This window comes from Hetaerina americana, unplaced genomic scaffold (assembly GCF_022747635.1).
Source record: "Hetaerina americana unplaced genomic scaffold, ioHetAmer1.1.p SCAF_9, whole genome shotgun sequence".
NCBI lineage: Eukaryota > Metazoa > Arthropoda > Insecta > Odonata > Calopterygidae > Hetaerina > Hetaerina americana.
The window spans coordinates 35,367,122-35,388,323 of NW_027287538.1; positions in this window are offsets into that span (position 1 = coordinate 35,367,122).

The window sequence follows — 21,202 nt, forward strand, 5'->3', positions numbered from 1 at the left end:
GTTCTGTAAGACCTGTCATAGTATGGTAAATGGTTATCGTATAAGTGGTTGTGATTCAATTTTGTTCCCTCGTATTTAATATACTCGAGAACTTCTGAGGTGAGCAAATTTAACACTTTATTTAAAACTAAGTTTTATATCTTTTCGCGGATTTTAAGTGGTTGTTTTTCCATCTCCCTTACTCTTTAAAAACACTAACCAATTGGTGCTTGCACCCTCAGTTACAACATTTATTTGTTGAATCGCTGGCTATTTGAATACATGCATTTTGACAGAATTTATTTGGTACTTTTATAAGGACGTAACTAAAGTTTTCAATACGTTGAAATGTAGGCATTTTATTTAGCTTCAGAATCTCCGTATGCATTTAACATTTGATGACATTTTTGTCCTAGTTATTAATGTTAAAAATTATGTAACGCATTGACTTCTCTTGAAAAGTGCTTATTCGTGGTTCAATGAGATTTTAGGTACGCGAAACCTCTTTTGTCCATCTTATATATGTGAGTAATAAAAACCAATGGGAACTCCATACCAGTCTGTATACTCCAAATCCTGCTCCCAAAACCTTCACTAAGGTTTGTATATATCGGTCGGACCGATTGGGATATTTTCACCTTAGGTGAAGGCTCTATCATTGGCCCGAGTATTTTATGGAAGTTGGAAAGGTTCGTATGCCATGTGAGTTCTCATTCGCCCTGTGTGAACAACATCATGGAAAAATAATAGCATATACTGGAATTGAACTTTGTTTGGATAAAATACCTTGATATCTATTATTTGGAATAATGCTGTCGCCATCGAAACCAATTTCATCGTTTCATCAGATGCTTAATCGTTTAAAACATACTTACGAGGGTCATCCGGAAAGTAGTACCCGTTCGTGAAATAAAGACACAAAAGTAAATATTAACAAACATAAAAAATTTTATTTGAAAGAGGATACTTTAAACTACTTCTCAACATAATCTCCAAGCAAATTAAGGCATTTGTCATAACGTGTGACAAGTTTCTGTATTCCTGCTGCATAGTCCTTCGCCGCCAGCTCATTGAGATACGCGAGGGACCCATCTTGCACAAATTTTTGCATAATGCAGATGGTGTTTAACAATTTCATGAACAATTGTTCGAGAAACATTGGGAAAATGCTCACAGATGTCATCAATTGTGACGCGCCGATCGTTCCTCACGAATTCGTCAACTGAGCTCACCAGTTGGTCTGTAATGACAGACGGTCTCCCCGAACGCTCATCGTCGTGTGTGTTCCCCCTCCCCATGTTGAAGTTGCGACACCACCGCCGAACAGACGACTCGTCCATTACATTGTCTCCATACACCTCCTTTAATTGGCGATGAATATCACATGGGCGAACGTTTCTTGCATTGAGGAATTTAATCACTGCCCTCACTTCACAACTGGCGGCGTTCTCAATTTTTTTAAACATTGTAAACAATCACAGAAACAACACAGGCAATGCTAGCGTCACGCAACTTGGCTCAGAGAAGGCAGACAAGCCACTGAAGCTATCTGACCTCGTCCAGCGGCTACTCGCGTCGTCAGCACTTCATGCGGCACGAACGGGTACTACTTTCCGGATGACCCTCGTAGAAGGGTCAAATTTTAACCCTTCGTAAATTCTGTCGTCGAGAACCGCCTAGGACACTAAATAAAACAATTTTTAACTACTAGCAACGGATGTAGTACTACTCAAAGTTAGGTGTTCGTTAGCCACGAAAACATATGCGTATTAAATTATATAATGGTTTATCAACATTTACGTTACATTCATTTTTTAGAACTTCAGAATGTATGTGTATGTATGTCTATATATATATATATATATATATATATATATATATATATATATGTATATATATATGTATATGTATACGAGTATATGTATCTTGTTGATACCATTTAAGATTAGCTAATATGGGAATATGACAGAAGAAAATTGGAATCAGAAAAATAAGTATCTAAATTTTACTCTATTAAAAATATCTTAGACTATCATTGTAAGTCATCGCGGTTTCAGCCAATTAATTGGAATGTTAAAAACTTTCGAAACTTATGAATTAGGAATTATAAATTAGGAATTAAATTAATTAAGGCGATTTTAAAGTAGGTAAACTTTAGCAAGGGAGCTGATTTTACTTTTCGACTGCTCAGATAATATTTTTCTCTGCCTTTGATAAATATAAGCTGTATTATTAATGTTATTTCGGAAAGATGGCCGAGGCATTTTTCTACTCAACTCCTTCCAGTAAGAATTATTGTTCGGTAGTTGTATTGTGACCCCCTATCCTCTCCAGTTTATGTGAGTGGACGCCGATCAGATTCCATTTCATAGCTCGTCTCTCTTCCATCTGTGCCGGATGCCGCTAAGGACGTCAAAGAAAAGAAAAAGGTTGAAAAAAGTGTGAGGATACGTTCTTTCAGCTCCTTCCCGGAGGCATTTTGCCCGAAATTACGTCTCGGCAATCCGCCAATTTATGGCGGAACAATCATTAGGTGCTACGCCCCTTATAAGAATTGCCATGGCTATTGATCTCTGTGACTAGCGCTGTTACCACTCCTTGTTGCCCTCTTGACGTTTTTACGAGGCTATTCTTCGGATATTAAAAGCACTGCCCTGTGCGCCGCCTTCGGAAATTTGAATTAGAGCCGACTTTATGTCCCGATGCACGCGAGGAAAATTGCCTGTTATCGACTCGCAGGATTACGATCATTGGAGTGTGTCTGCATTGTATGGCATCTGGATTTCTTGAAAGGGCCGCATAAATTTTAATTGAATCGCTTGGAGGGAGTGGAATGGTATCCGTAGTCAACGGAAATTTTATCGAGAAATACCTATAGCACATGAAATCGAATCATGGGGCTATTCGTTTTTTAGTGCTATGAAAGCAAGCACGGACAAATCGGCTCTCTAATCTTTATATTCGGTTAATTCACTGTGCGATGACGAAAGACGAAGTATAATTTCACCCGGATGCAAAAATCATGAGAGTCACAACAATACGGCCATAATGAAGTGCGATTGACGTCTATGTGGAGTTTTTACCGTCAATAAGTAATTTTCGCATCTCAGCCTAAATTTTATCTTCGGGCATGATACCATCCCCACGGATGTTATGTATTTATGGATTTCTTTCCCGGGTGAATTTTTTCATCCTTCACACTAACTACGATATTTATGCGTAAGTACTTGGCGCTAAACGGTAATTATAGTATACTTAAATAAGGTATGTCACATACTGTAGAATGTAATAACATATAGAGGAGATAGAATTTAAGTGAAACTGCCTATAATATGAATGGTGATTGCAATAAATATTTAAGTTTCAATTTCATGGATACTTACCCGATTATTATTCAACTTTTCTCAGTAGAAAATTATAATTCAGGCTTAATATAGCCAGCTGAAAGGGAACCTAATTGTTTATTAAAATGTTAAATTTATTGAAATGTCCGGTATATTATCTTCAGAGAGAGAATGCCATCAGGTGTCAAAGAATATAACACTAACTATAACATGATATGGAAAATTTACCTATTGTATCTATGTTTACGAAACAATAAATGAGCATTTTCAGAATGTTTTGATAAGTAAATTATAAGCTTATAAAAAAAATATGAATTAAATAAAGCAATAAACGTTCAGTTTTTATTGAAAGTCTTTGCTCATTATTTTAATTTTTTTCTGAAGAATTCGGTACTTACCTCAAACATGCAGTAATTTCTCACCTGACTAAGAAAAACGTCCAAAATCAGCAAGGTTTAATGCGAAAAAAGCATTGAATTAGAATAGTAATTGGAACTAAAATGAATGGATAGCTTTATTTATATACAGGTCTTGCGAATTGGGATGCATTCATGATGGAAATATTTCTCGCAGCGTCACATGTCGCCATGAGAAAATGCTAAGGTGAGATCATGCAACAAGTATCGAAGGTTTTCTATGTAGAATTCGTCATTGGTGTAACTATGTAGCATCCGTAAAAAGTTAAATGGGAGTGTCCAATATTTAAAAATAATTAACCTTTTAAAAGTCTGCTTTATTTCATACAAGTCAAATGTACTTTCTTTAATATTAGCCTGCTGTGTATACATAATATGTTTTCCTTAATTGGCCATGTAACTCTATCCCATTTCGTTATATTTCTATTGAATGATATGATATATTCCGTACTCGCGAATATACATTTTACATGAATATGATGGAGCTACTCGTGCGTTCATATAAACAACTGATTCATGGAAACCTATTTCTGATATGATATACTTAAAAAAAATGACAATTTTTGCCTGACTTCTAAGATCACAGGAGTGATTCTTCACAAAGTTTTCAAATATGCATCATAGCTGAGTTTTTGAATGTTTTGGATTTTGATTCTTGGGATTATGAATATCTTAAAATAAGATGGAGTACATCCAGTTCAAATGTTTGGATTGTGATCCTGACTAGGGATTAGGAGAAAATTTATTCCACATGACAGTTTCGCACCGTTAGGTTCGGCGATTGATAAAAACAGGAATTTTTTTGTTTGCGTTGAATTACGGTTGCAGAGCTGGTAGCCAGCTTTAATTAAAGTAGCATGGAAATGTACCCAAATAATTTTGATGATGTCAAATAAATGTAATTGTATTAATTCAGGTTTGGGTAGGCTTTTGAATGGTCTTCAAAGTACACACTATTGTGATCCCAGCTTACATGACCTTAAATAACCTTTAACTCCGTAGTTTGTTATAATTATTGATTCCTTAACTTTGTCTACTTTTTCCATTTCATAAATCCATTCAAAATGTCTTCTTTTCCTCCTTCTACATCACTTTCCCTACATTATCCCCTCTTATTCAGTTTACCACTACCTTTCGTTGACAGTTTCTCCTGTATCCACTTGTCCTGCCTTCTTCGAATTCTTCAGCAATAGTCTCTCCTTTGAAACAATGCCTAGAACTTCATTATTTGTCCACTTTCCTGTCAATGTTATTCTCCCCATTCTTCACCATGTCCTTCTCCCACCCTGAATCTCAAATCCCCCAATCTACACTCTTGCCTCTAAGACGACGTTTCCGAGCAATATATAACTACGCTCCATATTTAAGTTATTATTTGTCTTTCCTGTACATCTTACACTAAGGCGTCTGTCATCAACTCCCTCCTCTTTTGCGCCTATTAAACTGTTCTTTTTTTGTGCCCATTCTACTCTTTGGCCTAATATATATCTACAGGTATTGTACGTATGATATCTTAACACCTCCCGCCGCTCGCTCTTGCGGCGGCTTGCGGGTATTGTTTAAACATATGTAGATGTACTCTTTCCACCTTCCTCCAAAATAATTCCTAAATTGTCGAATAGTTCTAATTTATATCCTCTAACTTTGTTTGCATTAGCATTTCTGTTTCTTTTGAATGTTTTAACCGTCGATTTGTCGCCATTCACTCGTATTCCTTAACTGTCGCACTAATCCTACAAGACGCTAATTAATGATTGTAATCCTTTGGCTGACAGACCAACTATACTAGATCCTCGGAAAATTTTACTGATTTAAATATTTCCCCCGTCTAATTTCACACAAGCCTCTAAACCTTCCCATGCCTCTCTTTCCATTTCCTCCGCATCTATACATACAAAAAGAAGAGACGGTGTCATATTCCCTTTCCTTGCACTGCTCAGCCCGACTCTCCATTCATAAAATTCCGAATTCACATAGACAATTAATGCAAATAATACGTGCAAGTGGCTACCAAATATCCTATCTCCTTTTTGAGTCGTTTGGCATACAAAAATATAAAAGGAAATGACATTTTATTTAAACATCCGAGGAAAATTTGAAAACTTCAACTTTTGATACATCTGAGTCGCGGTATTCCAGGGGTTGGACTACTACCCGGGTTCGATTCCCGGGTAAGCCTCTCAAGTCAACTGCAGCTCTAGTCTAGCTGGGCGATTTTTTGGGTACCAGATCTTCCTGGGAAACCATAACCGACCCAGGGAAAGGAGCTGCCCCCCTACCCTGTTGTGTAAATTACACACCCGTCGGGCTTAGTATTGGGTGAACTCTACCATGATCAACCAAACCGACCTGAGGGTTGATTACTGTGTTTATGGTTTGTATACATATATATATATATATATATTTATATATATATATATAAATAAATATATATTCATTTGAGGGTCACCATGTGAAAAACTGCGCATAATACTCTGCTTTCTGCCACATGCCTGCGATTGTTTTTGCAACCCTCCAAAAATTTCTAAAAGGCATACCCCTATTTTTGGTAAATTTTGGATGATACATTTATGAAATATTTTTTCAATGAACTATTGGACGCGTTTTCTAGCATTACTGACTGCCTCTGACGGGAGGATGAGTGGATGATGTGTGTGCGTAGGCTGTCGCATACTGTCCGCTTTTCCGAGATTTGCCACGCCCCCGTCTTGAATCACTCTGCTTTCCATCCGCTCATCTCTATACACAGCCGCGTCGCGTCTCGCGGACGATGGGCGGTGACAGAGGGTGGGGGCCTTTAATATTTTGGCAGTATAACAGTGGCAATGGCGGTGTCTGAATGCAATGGAGTTGGGGAACATCCCTTTCGAGGACATCCCCCCCTCCCAACACCACTGCTAACTCCCTGTCTCCACGTGCCCACGATGAATAATGGAAGCCAACACGTCGAGGAGACGGTAGCCATATAGTATACGTATAGGGGATGCGGAGCCGCAAAGTCTTAAGACACAGTAGGGGGAGGGGTCTGGAGGGAAGAGGATCCTCTTCCTCCTTTCCCTCGTAGATTCGGTGAGATTCTCTCTTGTCTTTCCCTTTCTTCCTCCTGGATTTCTCTTCCTTTTTTTCCCATTCCGACCTTCCTCCCGAGGACTGAAGAAGTTGTCGCCCTCACATTTCGTGCATTCATTTTTTATGCCCAGGATTCGCCGTCCCCGACCCTCCACCACGAGCGCGCGCACCCTCGCACACATTCACAGACGCATATCTCTACTTCGCCCAACCCCCTCTTCTGTTCTTCTGCCTTCTTCTCCAAAACATTTCCTTCCATTCCTTCATCCCCCGTGCCGCTTCAACCTTGTGTGAGAGCTGGCGGAACAAATTTATGGGCATCCGCCCGCTGTGGCGGATTTTTGTCAAAATGCTTTGCAATTAAGGTTGGATCTCGTTGAAAAAAAACTAAAGGAAGAACGTGTCAAGGTCTTCGGGCGCGGTCACTCGATCTTTCCCATTGCAACCCTCCCTAAGACCGACGAACATCGCTCTCGGATCCCTCTCGGTTGGAGGGAACTGTGGAAGCCTCTCGAGATACAGGGACCGAAAAAGTAATCTTTGAGAAGAGTGAGCCAAATTAAGATTGATTAAATATACCATACATGCTATGGAAATGAGAGGTCATTAATAGAGGATGTTGGAAAATGGCAGAAAAAAACGGAGCTAGGAGCTGTTAACAGCGGGTGACATGTTGAATTTATTTATTTAAAATATTTTTCTAATTAGCAAGGAAGAGAGACAGGAGATCTGTGATCTTTGTAAAGAGATATAGTAATGAAAAATTGGTGGAACGTTGAAAACTATTTGTTCTCAGTAAAAAAGATCATGAAGCCTACTACAATGTGCGGGCACTATTTTAAAGTAACCTCGAAAACTCATGAACTCCGTGAATTACCTGCATGAAAAATATCCTATCACAATTATTTTGGATGAAAGGAAACCAAACCGATTCTTGGATGAAATAAACCCTTATATTATGGAAACATAATTCTATTTAATTTTTCTCATTGACGTGGATTAATTTTTTAAAGTCTTCTTCACTTGGAATAAATTATTTGTAGATTATTTTATATCTACCGTTTTTTAAGGTAGAATGATGGTAGTCTAGATACTCAATAATTTTATACGTAGATTTTTGTACAATATCAATGGACCAGAAGTACAATTTGAATTTATATTTTGAAGAATTTATGGGTCGTTTAGATTAATATCATTTCGGTTTGGACCGCATGAAGCCTCGAAGGTGCAATTTCTACAGGTAAGAGGTTATTGTTGAGCGTGTTTGAAAATTGAGATAAATTGTGTCATTTTGAATAGGTGGGTAAAATCGAGATGGATAAAATTTATAGGAGTTCGGTAAAGCATGTGGGAATACCTGAAAGAAACGATATTAGTCAACTCATGGTGAAATATGGTATCAAAGGGAGGTTGAAAATATAAGTTTTCATCCAACAAAGTTCAGTACTCGAGTTTACTTAACAGTGACGAATTACCAATGGAATGATGCCACAAAAACACATTCCATCGCGGACATTGAACTCTTGAAGTCGACATGGGAGCATGAAATTAAGTTGTGATAGATATTATTTTAAAAAGTATTTCGGCTTGAATATAATTGCATATTGTTGCAATCAAGACACAGGATTTTAATAATTAGATGTTGTTGTCGTTCGGACACGTCCACTTTTAAAAGACCCTTTTGATTGGATATCTTCACAGTCAGCGTGAGAAGGGGCTGTTCCCAACGTCCTTAAGCAGAGACGCCCCGACCTCCAATGTGTGAACACGACGAAATTGAACGCAGATCTCGGCTTGCAGGACATTACGAAAAAATTCACATTTTTTTTCAAGGTTATACTTTCACTTGGTCAAAATTGAGTAAATGCCGAGATTAATAGACTTTCATTGGAAGTGAAACGGCTGAGATCAAAGGAAATTTGATGAATAAAGGTTTGAAGTTAGGCATGAATATCGGAGGAGTGCTAGAAAAAGATAATCAATTATTGAGGCCGTTAGGGAAAACGTCAAAGGGTTAGAATTGTTCATACTAAAAACAGAAGTGGTCGAAAAAGATATGGAAAGTAAAATAGGGAAGAAAAATAGAAAAGGAGTTAACAGTAGTGAAAGAAACGCCAATGAATTGAAAGCAGCGAAGTCTTAGTAGCGCAGAAATCGATTACACTTCTACGGGACAAACACAATGAGGAACTGGTGTTCGTAACTAGGTAGCTTCACACAACAAATGATAAAATCTTGAGGACACTCTAAAAACTCTACAAACAGAAAGATGAAAAAGGACACTCGCACTGTTTCGGCGGTGCACCTAGCCGTTGTTGAGAAGTGAAAACTAAGGAGTTAAGGAAGGTGGAGGGGGCAGGAGAGGGGTGGCATTGGGGCAAGGGGGATGTGTTCCGTCGATTCATTGGGATTGTTATAACTGGAGAGTCCAGAAGTATGCGGATTTGCTAGTCCATACTTTCATGTCAGTAGCGGAATCAGGGAGAAACCCCAGGGTAAATAGAGAGAAGAAGTAATCCATAGGCATGGGGATTATTCAATAACTCCATATAAAAACCGAGACTTTGCGCTCGTAATATCAGAAAGATTTCGCTTTTAGAAAGTCTTATCTCTCAATAAACTACCGTTAGAGTTTCAGCTAAATCCATCGCATGGATTCATTTCAATGTTATATTGAAGCAACAAACAATTGCTCAATTAGAAAATGAAAAAATGAGTTTCCTGCGGTGATTAAACATTTCGGTTTAAAAGGCTTATCACAGAAAATGATCGAAGTTTTTTTAGATGCATGAGTGGTCATAAACATTGACTACTTATAAAAAGGACAAACGATAAATAGAGAGAATTATGCGTCGTCTTTACGCCGATTGAGGATAAAAAAAACGTTATCTTTTGACTAAGAATAAAAATTTCATCCGTCAAGACAATGCACGGTTGCGCAGGTTCGATGGAAAAAATTATGGAATTGATGTTCGAAATATTACTATGTATACTGAATTCGGACACCAGTGAATTATTTTAATTTCCAAATTTGATGTAGTGGCTCGGCGGAAAACGATATACGTCGAACGAGGAGGCCCAGGAACACAGATGCATATTTTGAGGACCTTCCGAAATTTTAAATTTTGAATGGCTTGAAAAAAGGTAAGAGAAACGCTGGGAAACGTTTTGAGATAAAAGAAGACTATGTTCAAATATTAAAAAAACCCAAGATAATTGGTTTCTCTACTTTTTCCTAAGGACCTTTTGAACTCGCATTATCATGGGAAGTAGAATACGTGGGAATTGGCAGGGCGCACAGGGAAGCATATTTGGTTAAACAGCGGTGATTAAAAAATGTGGTCATCACAATAGAAACACATAGAGATTTATCTATAAATTTGACGGCAATAGTGAACATTCGTTAATAAACACTCAGAATAAGGCATTGAAATGAACCATTACGAACTGTTTCGGGGATAACCTTCAACCATCATCTACACTAAAGAGCTAAGTGATGGTCGCCTCCAGACTCCGAAACGCTCGTTTCACGTGTTTCCTCTCTCTCTCTATATACATAAATACATAATTACATAAAAATATATATATTTATATGTATATTATATATAATATATTTTCTTTAAACAATATATATATATATAGTTTAAAGAAAATATGCGGAAAGGTTAATTTAAACGAAAATAACTCGCTTTGATAATTTGGTGGTCCCAGCCACCTTCATCAGATTACGAGGAGTCACTGCATATATACGAGTATATCGATTATATAGAAGGACTCACGAGAGCAATTTAGCATAGAAAAATAGAACACAAAAATATAGAGGACAGTTAAAAGGACACTCACATTTCAGAAAGTTTAAGCTTTTGGCCTTCTCTGAGGCCTTCTTCAGGTCAAACTCCGAGTCCTTAGTGTTCACTATTTATATTTTTGTATTCTATTGTGCCCTCCAAATGTCATATAGTAATAATGTCACAAAGTAATCAACCCGAAGGGCGGTTTGGTAGGTGTTAGTAGAGTTCACCCGGTAGTAAGCCCAATCCGGTGTGTGAAATTCACACATCAGGGTAGGGGGGTAGTTCCTTTCCCTGTGCCGGTAATGGTTTATCAAGAAGATCTGGTACTCGAAAAATCACATAGCTTGGGTGGAGCTGCTTGCGCCCAGATACTTGCACAGGAATCGAACCCGGGGCCATACGGTCAGTAGTCCAACGCTCTACACCTGGAATACCGCGATCCACATGAATGGAAATAACTAAGTCAAATTATTACCTCTTATCTTTCTTTTTATTATTACTCAAAGAATCCTTTTTGCCCCTTATTGCTATCTTTCAGTTCTGGCGCACTCCTAAAATATGTCTTCTGGTTTTAACTTTATCGAAGAATAATACCCTCAGACCCAGCTTATCTACGTACTTCTTTTTGTGCGTTCTCATGATCCCTAGTTCTATGCTGGCAGCAGCATTAATAATTCATCTTACAAAGGGACCACCCATGACAGTATGTCTATACTTGTCCATAAGTGAGGCGGTTTTAAAGGCGTTCAACTCCAGTGGAATGGCTATTGAGCCACGTTGTCACGTTTAAAACAATGTTGAGGAAGGAATGGCGCAACAAACGTAATTGTTTACCCCACTACTCGTAATGGACGCAAATATATAAATGAGTCATGGAAACTGTAGGAATAGGTTGTAAGTCGATTTTGGATGGATGAGAGGTTTTTGCGGCAGTCATCATGCGAAATCGTTGCAAAGTATAATCGACCACAGCACCAGGGGAAAAGACGCAGAAGAGGATTAAACCAGTTGGAAGATGGAATTGGAATCTTAGACCGATGTTGAGGGCATGGAAATCACAAAATATGAAGCGGAAGATGGACAGAGTAACAAACATACTATTTTAGAGGTGTGTGAGGTGAGATGAAAGTATGAAGGGGATTACTGGGGCGATAGTGGTAGAGTAATAAAGTAAAACTTTGGGGGAGAGGGACAGCGTGAGGAGGCATTAAAATTGGGAAAATAATTAGGAAGATGCGTAGTAAATATAGAGCGGTCGATTAATATAGTATATAGTCGAAGCAAAAGCTGATCCAATGCACTTGACTATTGTGCAGGTGTACATGCTAAAAAGTATCCTTCTAAGCACATAATGGATGATCATTTAAAAGAAATAATTGGGGTTCATTGGAAGTGAACACTTCATAGTGGTCCAGTATTGGAATGATACCATGGGAACACTTAATAGGAAATAGATCAGAAAATCATGTATGGATTACCGACGAGATAATTAAAATGATAGATGAGAAAAAAAATTGAGTTAAATATAGAATTAGGGAGAAGGAAGTACAAAGATATAATAATAAAATGAGAAAAGAAACTAATAGGGTGAAAGAACCATGGTGGAAGATGCAGTGCAAAGATATGGAAAGTCTACAAAGGAAGGGTAATATAGGTGAGCTCTACAGAACAATAAAAGATCTATCTGGAAGTAAGAAAGGAAAAACCGTGCACTCTATTAGAAATACAGAAGGAAGATCATAAATTGAGGAAAGAATGATTCAAGAGAGATGGGAAGAATACATAGAGGGATCTATATGGTGAGGATTTTGGCCCAGGAAGTTAAGACAAAAAAAGAAAATATTATGTAGATGGGGATAGCATAGGCCCATGCATGCTTAGTTACGAGATAGAGAGAACATTAATGGCAATGAAATCAAAAGAGTCCATGGGAATAGATAATATCTCTAAAAAGTACGTATGAGTTTATAAATAAACATCTCTACCCCAATGAAGGTGGCTGGGACCACCAAAATATTTGCGAGTTTTGAAGAAGCGAGTTTTGTTTGTGTTTTGGTTAACTTTTTTATTTTATAATATAATTTAAAATAAGCTGCGTCAAACAGACATATACATAATTACATAAGTTATTTTAAAATATAAGTTGCTATAGTACTACAAGTAAATTAAGCAATAGACTGGCAACAATAATGGTGGTTAATCTTTAAATTTCTTTAAAATTAAATTTATTTTTGAATCCAAATTTTATATTTAACACCCTGAATTATCTTCCTTTATGTGAAAATAAATGGATAAAACATCCTATCTCCTATGTGGAAGATGTTTTACAAAATAATTTTCAGTTGATAATAATCAAAGAATTTCGTCTTAGGTTAGTAACTAAATAAAGGTAAGATCTGGCTAGCTAAATCGTAAGGTAATCAAAATATGGTACGTAGTGGCATATGCCCAAAACAATTAAGTAGAATAGCACAAAAATGTACACAGGAGTACATTTTCCCTTTTGTTTCTTGCAAATTAATTTGCTCCTGGCCACATGGCTTCAAGTCAGTGGAAGAGTCTGTTAAGGGAACATTATATTTCTCCAAGAGGCCACGATCTGGTCCATTATGGTCTTATTCCTTGATTTTCTCCATCTATGAGAACGCCCGAATATTTACTTTGGTAAAAGCTCAAGAGGTTCGTTGACCCGTTAGAAGAGAGGACTGCATTGGCTATATCCTTAGATATCCAATCTCTGAAGATATTCTGAAGGAAGGATATAGAATTTCCTCGGGGAAAACGGTTGCATCAAGGCCTTGCATTTTTTCCTGCACTCACGGTGTATTTTGTCCCTCTAAATATCTCGCTAACCCATTTTTTTCTCATCTTTTGCTTTCATACCTTTCTTTTTGTCGACGGGTTATTCAAAAGGGCATTCTCCTATCAGTATCAGAGCGAATCCTGCATTTTTTTCTTCCTTTTAACTATTTATGTAACTATTTACTAAGTCCAGGTAAAGTGTGGTTTGGTCAGTAATTATTTTAAGGAATGTTAGATATATAACGTATCTTTTCAAGGAAGAGATTTTAAAATTTAGTTAAATAACTGACTACCTTGCTGAGCATTGCTGAGTGAATTGGAAATTCAGTGCGACAGGTATGGGATGAGAATCAATATTAATAAAACAAAGGTTATGCGATTTTCTAGAAAGAAAAAGGCCAAGCTTAACATTAAAATAGGAGGGCAAAAACTAGAGGAGGTAGAACAGTTTACGTATCTCGGTAGTGTTTTGGACCAACACGGTCAAAGTAGTAGGGACGTAAGGAGAAGAATTGCACTAGGCAAAGAGGCTTTCACAAGGAGGAGGGAGTTGATGACAGGGGCGTTGAGAAAGGATATTAAGAAAAGACTCGTAAAAACTTTGATATGGAGCATAGCTATGTACAGTGCGGAAACGTGGTCATTGAAGCAGGAGGATAGACGTAGATTGGAGGCTTTTGAATTGTGGGTGTGGAGAAGAATGGAGAAGGTGAAATGGACAGAGAAGAAAACAAACGAGGAAGTACTTGGTATGGTGAGCGAAGAGAGGGGTTTTTTGGGAGCAATTCTATGGAGGCAGGAAAAGTGGCTGAAGGGGGTATTGACCGGCATCGGGATGTTGAAGACTGTGATAGAGGGTAGAATGTTGGGCAAAAGAGGAAAGGGAAGGAACAGGATAGGGATGTTGGACGGGATGAAGGGAGGAAGAAAGTACTCAGAGATGAAGAGGGACCTGATGTAGAGTAGGATGATGGATTTTGTGTTTTGTTGGGAGTAATAAAGTGTTTGTTTGGTAGTTGTGTCCATCGAAAAACCTACCTTATCCGGTAGATTACCTTAAAAAAAAAACTGACTACCTATAAAACTAATACGCACATTGCCACTACTGTTTACTTTTTTACTCTTTGAGTAAGGATAATTTTAGAATTTAATTAATAGACAGTAAAACCTAAATTCCCATAAATTTAGCTTCCTGGTGTTCCACTGTATACCGCGTAAAACTGTTAGTTCAAAAAGGTATCCTGCGGGAAATGTCAAAATACCTTGGTGATGCTTAGATCGTAATGAAATGAAACAACTTGGCGAAACTGTTAAAGAAGGGATTTGTGTCCTGGTGCATTCAAATGCCACTTTCAAATAGCAAATTTGTTCCCTGGCTGAAAATAAAGAGTTGTTTTATATTCATGCCAGCTGAAATGGGCTTGGTGGCTCAGTGTGTGATGAATTCAGGTATTTGACCAGAAGATTTAGAGTTCAAACCACGGCTGATGTCCTTTGGTAACCGTATGCATATTCCAAGGGTGACGATTTTATGATTCCTATAACTCCGTGGGGAACTAACGTCGGCGTAGGAGAAGGAAATTACCCTCATCTCCTGAATATTTGATCGTCTAAAGCCACATGACATAGTTTAGGGTGTAGTTTTACCCACACTAACAAAAATGAAGACAAGTGTGAACTTCGTACATTGAATGGATTAGTTTAAGGAGAGATCTGCTCCCAACAGTGATACGGAACGACAAGAATATGTATTCGAGTTTAAACGGCTTAGAGTCCGCAGGAACCAGAAGGCAAAGGCAGAGCTCATGAAGTACTAAGTTCTAAGGTAGTGCGTTTATCCTTTTATTATGTTCGAAAGTCTGAATGTATAAGAAATCTCCGCGAATTTTAAGATATGACTATTATTTGATAGTCTACCGTTGAACACTGCATTGAATTCTACAGAAAAATCATGATAACTTCTTAAGAGATATATGCATTCTCAAACCAATACTTTTATATAACTGTAGGACTCTACTGAATACTATTTGGATTTTTTTATCTTTCTAAAGCAGTTTTGATCCCCTTACAACGGAGACTTACTATAAGTTAGTGTAAAGTAATAGTAATTAATAATACCATTGTGTAGGAAGCAAGGTATATGCTAAAAAAATAAATATTAAATAAATTATTTTATGGATTAAAGGTGTTTATTTTCTTTTAAAGAATTAGCTACCATGATTAATTACTGAGCAAATAAGTGCATGCATTAGTAAGTCTTCAATAGTATGAGAAAAGTGTTCACCGAGTCTCGGCCTGTTATGCGTCAGTTAAGCTCAACAGCTTAAGCACAACAATCATTCACTTGTACATTTGGTGATTTTCATATCTCATGAATAAACTTTTGCTTAAATTAACACGCATATATGAATCAAGTACTTCCCACTGTCGCCTCTTGCCCTGAACTATCAATACAAACCCCTATACTTGATTACATAAAGTGAGGATGAATTTTGACAATGACTAGTTAAAAGTACTTTGCTTAATCGGAGGGTGGCTTTTAATGTTCTATTCTTGAGTTTTTGGTTTCGTTTTTGTATTTGAAGGGATCATTTTGCTTTCGCGAAGGAGCTGTGAAAGACATTAAGGAAGAGTTCAGCGGAGGAAAGTCCACAAGGAAATTACTGTTTGCCAACGAACGGATGAGTCCTTGTAATTGTGCCAATTTCTCGGTGTCAGTATGTCCTAGTGATTTAAAACGTGAAATTAGAGGTAGCTAAGGTACCATTTAGTTTCGTCTCTCGCGTCAGAAAATTTTTTATCTTCTCGATCTTGAGGATCTACCTCACGAGGGATGGATGTGAATTATGGGTGCAGGCGTGGCAAGTCTAAATGTAATGCAGGTAGGGGAAACGGCATTAAAACTGCAAACACATAATATGAGTGAGATCAGTGAAACTGTTTTAAATTGTGCACAATTAAACATGCGAACGGAATAATCACTTTATATATGTCGATCATTCGGAATAGCTATTACTTAATCATTAAATTTCAAAAGTGGTCTTGACACTCTGGTTGAATATCACGTACATTGTAGTCTAAACATTAAGGAAAAGTTGAAAAATGAATTTTTGTGTTGCTGGTTTGAATGTGTTTTTCCTGGTGTAAATTTGGATGTTCACCTGATGATGCATGTCTGTGCAAATTTTAACAGTGGGAGATACAATCCCTTTCAAAAGTAGTCATATTTATATCCCTTAGACTGTATATATAGATTTAAGAAAAGGAAAAAACAGGATAATGAAATTTTATGCAATTCAAATTACTCTATTTCCAAACAAAGTAATGTTTTAATGAACCTAAAAGACCTATATTAGTATTGACCAAGAGTACTTCAGTGGCCCTCTCTGTGATATTCGTGAAAATTTTGCAACTTGCACGCAGACTATAGATTCGAAATCCCAATAATTGTTAGGAATATTTCATAAAGAACAGTGCCCATAGTTCACACGTTGTTGAAGTTAAATCACCATTGGTTGCAAATTCTCCGTAAAAAATGATTTAGACCAGCATTAAACCCCAAAACTCCCCAATTAGGCCGGAGTATTTGCCACCGAAACAATCAACTAAACTGTTCTCGATGATGACTCCCTCGGAATTTTCGTTTTTGTTATCTTTACCATTTAAGCAACAGAGCCTGGGGTTACTCTAAGCAAGCATGACTTTGTTACTGGATAAAATTGTAGACAATAAGCTGGGATCTCTGCTCTCCATCAATATTTGCGTCGATTCTAATGATATGTTTATGGGCTACCACAACTGACTAAAATTGCCTATTTTGGAACCCCAGTCGTTTTTAGATGAATTTTATTGACCGACTTTATTGGAGAAGAGCAAAATTATATAGATTTCATTGTGTCCATTGTATCTTTCAGTTGAAATAATAACTTAAATATTGGAAAATATTTACCGATGCAACTAGTTAGTTTATTCACTACTTACAAGTAGTTAAGATAATCCGATATCCCTTTTTACCTCTGATTTCCACGCAATAGTCTGTTGCATTTGGCATAAAAGTTTTCTGATATGACAATTGAGAAGATAAATGCTTCAATTTGAGAGAGAATTACAACCAAATTAGTGTAAATGCCCAAAGCGTCCTTGCTTCTTATTTTTCAGCATACGTTACCGGAATATGGTACTCGTCATGTAATAATAATTTAACGGGGATTCAGTCAGTTGACCTCGGTGTAATCATCCTCTTCCTTATAGCTGCATATTACTGGACTTGTCTAAAACCTTAGTTCGAAATAAAACAGCAGATTGGCATTAGTTACAATTTATTGCCCATTGAGCATAATGAACCCCTTTTACGATATCGTATAGCATGTTTTCAACCCTTAAGGCTGAATTTTTAGCTTAAATTCATAATTGTAAGCATGTTAATGTTCAACTTAAAATGGAACTGTGACCCAATTGAAATAGTAACATACTGAAGACTTGCGTGCGTAAAATGTGATTGGAATTTGCAATCGTCTTCATAAATATTTGTATTATGATTACAATTATACAGGTCATAGCTATGTTAAAATTCTATGCACATCCTGTTTTATATTATCAATCAAATTGCTACATTAACTCTAGAACTATAAACCACCATAAACTGAATGGTGTAAAAAATCGTATGCAACTAAATATTTTAGCCGTATTTTATTTCAACGACTGTTATTCGTTTTTGAGGTTTGTTTTGGAAATATTTTGATTCATTCCACTTTTCATCCCATATAATTTCCCGAAGACTTCATCTGTGTGAGTGAATATTTGGATTGGGCAATAAAAGATTTTAATTGGGTTATGTGGATGAAGTGTGGATACGAGTCATGTGAAAATAATATCCTCTTCTATATTTTTACGATGGATTTTTGTTAAATTTCTATATCTAAATATAGGTATTTTCATTCATTATGACCCAATTTTCAATGAAATACTACCAAATTTTGTAATTTAAAATAGGCAATCAATGAAAACTATATTCACTAATGCTCGTTTTTCGAATGACATAGAAAATTTAATTTTTCAATGGGAACTTAAAATTGTTAGTTAAAAATTCACAAAAGTGTGAACATTCGCAAAATTGGAATTTATAAATGTATTGTGTGTGTGTGTGAATTTTTACTTGCCTATGCTAAAGCGCTGGAGAAGAATATTGCAAATATCATTCGTGTGCAAATTGATCATCGAATTTAGTGAGCGGGCATTATTTGTCCACGACCGTTCACTGATTGGGTTATATTAGCTTATTTTTTGATAAGGATTTAAGGGAATACGTTTATTAGGTAGGCATTCACGTTTATCGGTTTGTGTCTATGATCTACGAGGTCTGTACAAAAAAAGATGACTGGTCTTTCTCAGCTCGAACCGCTTGACGGATTCCAATTTGTAAGGTGTCGCCTTCTAGCGGAATCTACGAGAAGTAAAACACCGTCTTGCTCGTGGCCCTGTGTCTCTGCGCCTCAGCAATTCTTGTCTGAGCTTACAAACGCTTGCTGTACATAGTCTTGTGTCGTGAGAATAAAGGTGACAGAGAAGTAGCTCGTGTGAAATTTGTTTTAACCCCGGGAAAAGTGCAACTGAAATTCATGCAATGATTCAAGAGGCAATGCATTTAGTAGTAATACTTATTGGAGGCGACCGACAACTGAGGTCATTTGCGCCATTTGGGATGGACAGGAATGGATGAAGGGTGGAGAGAAACCCGGCGTCGGGATTAGCCCTACTCTTTACGAAAGACGCCAAGGGGTCCGCAGCTTAACGTCCAATCCGACGGACGGTGCTCAAAGTGCCCTCCACAAAGCATTTCAAGTAGGGATCGAGATGCAACTGCAAAATATTCAACACCACTGGGATTTGAACCCGAGCCCTCACGCTGGAAAGCCAGAACGATAGCCACCGCACCATCTCGATCTCCGGCAATGAATATATGTCGGGCACAGTGTTTTCAATGGTACAACGGCTTCCAGTCAGGACAAACCTCGACCGATGAAGAACTGAGAAGTGGATAACTATCTACATGACCAAACGATGCCCACGTCAACAGTGTGAATGATTTAGCGCGTTTAAACCGTAGGTTTATTGTCAGGAAGATTGTCAATTAAGTTGGTATTAGTGCTGGATCATGTTTCACGATTTTGAAACAATATCTGTGCACGCAGCGACTCGCGTCCAAATTTCTGTCGTCAGTGCTAACGGATGAACAGAGGTAAGAACGTCTTGACATCAGCCAGAAACTGCTCGATCATTTTTAAACAGATCTTGTAGTTTTCCGTGAGAGCATATTATAAGTAATAGCTTAATACAAGGCAGCGGCGAAAAAATACGTTCCAGGGTATTTTGGCCCTTGATTCTTTGAAACTTTCCACAGGGTTCCTCAGTCTAAATTTTCTTCTAAATCCTATCTGCAGCTGTCATGAAGTGTATGAATCTTACTTATTAGAATAGATCATTCTGGGGAATTAAAAATGTTTGAAAATGCGAAACATTTTATGGATCGTCGATCAGGCCTTGTCCGAACTCGGAACTATCCCGTTCCTTATAATGCAACGAAAGAGCCGTCTCGATGGAAGTGAATTTGAACGTTCTCAAGCATAGAAATAGAATAGGGTTCGTTTGGTCCTTTAAGTAATTTATAAGAACTGGGTTGTAATATCTATATTTATATTTTGCCCCGATGTTGAGTAGGTTGCTCCCATACTCTGGGCAGTGTAATGCAATGAACCCGGGTTTCTGAAACAAGTATACAAGAAGTTGTGATATTAAAGAGGAAATAATATTTAACTTATTGTAAGAAATATAAATTTCAATTTCGTAGAAAACCAGTCAATATATATACTGAATATTGACTTAAGATTATGCTTTCCTATGCATCCCTTATTGTCGCTTACAATTGAATTATTCAGCATACCAACTGTAGCGCTTCATCTCTCCCTCTCTACATCCTCCCTCCAAATTCTATTCTCTTTCAACACTCCTGTTTACATAACAATCGAATGACTTGTAAATTCAATAGGGTAAAGATTTATTCCAAAAATCGGAGGAAAGTAGTAGGAAATAATTTTCAATATGATGCATTAGATGCACGGTTTTTATAGGATCCTCTCTTTGTAGTGATTATCTCATTAGCGCTTCTAGGTAGTTCTAGGTAGAGAAATTCACTTCCATAAAAATTCTATCTCAGTTTCCCAATGTTAAAAATTGAACTATGGGGATAGACAAAAACTTCCTGGAATAGTTTAAAAAAAATTGTTTTAGATCGATATTTTCCAACAAACTTATTTTCGCGATATCTTGAAAGAGACGAATCTTGCCAACCAATGACTTTCCCCCCCTCAGAGACTTCCCTCTTGATTTAAGTCTCGCTGTACCTACACCATATGAATTACGCGGTGACTTTTGCGAACTTCTTGTATTTGTGCTGAGGTGACGGAGGGGCGACGGGCTTCTTTACCTCCCGCGCGAGCAAATATCGCCGCACGACATTTCCCTCCCGCCCCACTCTTCCGCCCTCCATTCCCCATCTGTCTCATGGCCCCCCATCCGAGTCCCCGTAACCCGGCCGGCCCTCCTCTTCGCACGGGCACTAAACTCCGCGTGGAGAAACCAGCCGACGACATTTGAAGATGCTTTCCGGCGCCCTTTTGTTTCCCTCGCGCTCCTCCTGGCGGGGTGGTCCCGTAATTAAATGGATCCGTTTCCCTCCGCTCTCGCCACGATGCGACGGCGGTGATGCTGTCGTTGCGCGGGGACTAATTAGTTTCCTCCG